The 2,113-nt window shown below is 44.4% G+C and overlaps 1 non-coding gene across 1 annotated transcript; it reads right to left on the bottom strand.

The window, feature by feature from the left end:
- Nucleotides 1–1,305: 1,305 nt before the first annotated feature.
- Nucleotides 1,306–1,443, bottom strand: LOC114810947. Its single transcript, XR_003758636.1, has one exon. It is a non-coding gene; the product is annotated as a small nucleolar RNA SNORA7 (small nucleolar RNA).
- Between the last annotated feature and the right edge of the window lie 670 nt (nt 1,444–2,113).

Below are 2,113 nucleotides of genomic sequence, written 5' to 3' on the forward strand. Positions count from 1 at the left end.
CCCAAGGTCACACAGCAGACAAGTGCCAGAGCTGAGATTAGAACTCATGACCTTCTGGCTCCCAGGTCCGTGCTCTATCCACTATGTAAGCACTTAGTCACCTCTCAGGGTCGCATATGGAGAGTTTCCAGTACTCTACCAGTTTCGACTATGGGAGCGAGAGTCAAGCAGAGGCCTACCCATTCCATTCCTACCTTGGTGAGTGGCTAGCATGGGGAGTATAAATGCTCCGTGTGTGAGGAAGAGTGAGGCTGGCTAGTATTTTGAAAGGGGGCTGACACTGTGTTAGAAAACTCTCTGGACACCTGTTGGTCCTCACTGTGAAAGCCTGACTCCCCAGCACTCTGGTCTGGAATGGTAACTGGTTGGTCTATGAGCGAGTTTGTAGTTCTAGAAAGCCTTCTGTCTGTGGAGATGTCACTCTGTCAGTGTAGCCTTCAGCTCTTCAAAGTCTAGGTTCCTCCTGGTTGGCAAATGGGCTTTACTAAACCTCAAATATGACTACTGCCAGTTAAATTTGAGTGTAGGGCATTAGTGCTAGTCTACTTGTAATAGTAGTGGCAGTATTTATTGCCAGGGAGTCTTTCACACATCAAGATAGCTGCTCCAAGTCCTGGTCTTCTTCCTGGTAAGATATAATTAATAGCAGTTAATAACTTAAAAAGCAGAATCAAGATAAGAGCTGCTAGTGTGTGTGGGTATGTATGTGTGCACGCACACGCATGTTTGTGTGTGTGCGAGTTTGTATGTATGTATACATGCAGGATTGGGGAAGAATAATCATTCATTCATTCAGTTGTATTTATTGAGCACTTACAGTGTGCAGAGCACTATACTAAGCACTCGTTTTGTCTTATGTCATCTAGTAGTCTTCAACCCATAGTGAAACCATGGACACATCTCTCCCAGAATGCCCCAACTCCATCTTCAATCATTCTGGTAGTGTAGTCACAGAGTTTTCTTGGTAAAAATATGGAGATGGTTTACCATTGCCTCCTTCCGCACAGAAAACCTGAGTCTCCACACTCGACTCTCTCCCACGTTGCTGCTGCCCAGCACAGGTGAGTTTTGAGTTGTAGCAGATTTTCTTATGCCATCGAGTCATTTCTGACCCATAGAGACTCTATGGTCACATCTCTCCCAGAACACCTCACCTCCACCTGCAATTGTTCTGGTAGTACATCTTTAGAGTTTTCTTGGTAAAAAAATGGAGGTGGTTTACCACTCCTCCTTCTGCACAGTAAACATGAGTCTCTGCCCTCGATTCTCTCCCATTCTGCTGCTGCCCAGCACTGGTGAATTTTGAGCAGTAGCAGATTGCCTTCCACTCACTGGCCACTGCCCAAGCTAGAAATGGAATGGGTAGGCCTCTGCTTGACTCTTCCTACTGTTTTCAAGACTGGTAGAGTACTGGAAACTCTCCAGGTGTGACCCTGAGAGCAGAGTAACAGCATCAGTAGCAGTGAAAAATGAGCATTCCCTTGGTGCAGTTCACTGAATATGGGTCTTGGGGCAGTACATTCATTCATTCGATTGTATTTATTAAACACTTACTACGTGAAAAGCATTGGACTAAGCACTTGGAGAGTCCACTATAACAACAGACACATTCCTGCCCACAACAAGCTCACCGTCTAGAGGGGGAGACAGACAATATAAATAGATAAATGAATAAATAAATAAATTACAGATAAATACAGATATATACATATGTGCTGTGGGGATGGGAGGGAGGATGAATGAAGGAACAAGTAAGAGTGGCTTAAAAGGGAGTGGGAGAAGGGAGTGGAGGGCTTAGTCAGGGAAGGCTAGAAGTATAGACTAAAGAAGTGACATGTTCTCTGTCCATAAGGAGTTTATACTCTGGGGAGAAAAGTACACAAATATTTACAAGTAGAATGGTCAAAAGCCATTTTTGTGAAAAGTGGTTCTGCACACATCACTCCACTCTACTCCTCAAAAACCTCCAATAGTTGAAACTCCTGACCATTGGCTTTAGGAAAATCTACCATCTCTCTCCCTCCTACTTATCAGGACTCTTTTTTCCATTACACCCACCATGCAGTCTCCCTTCTTGCCAAACTAACTTACTCTTTTGGCCTCCTTCCCAACT

This window comes from Ornithorhynchus anatinus, chromosome 3, assembly GCF_004115215.2.
Source record: "Ornithorhynchus anatinus isolate Pmale09 chromosome 3, mOrnAna1.pri.v4, whole genome shotgun sequence".
NCBI lineage: Eukaryota > Metazoa > Chordata > Mammalia > Monotremata > Ornithorhynchidae > Ornithorhynchus > Ornithorhynchus anatinus.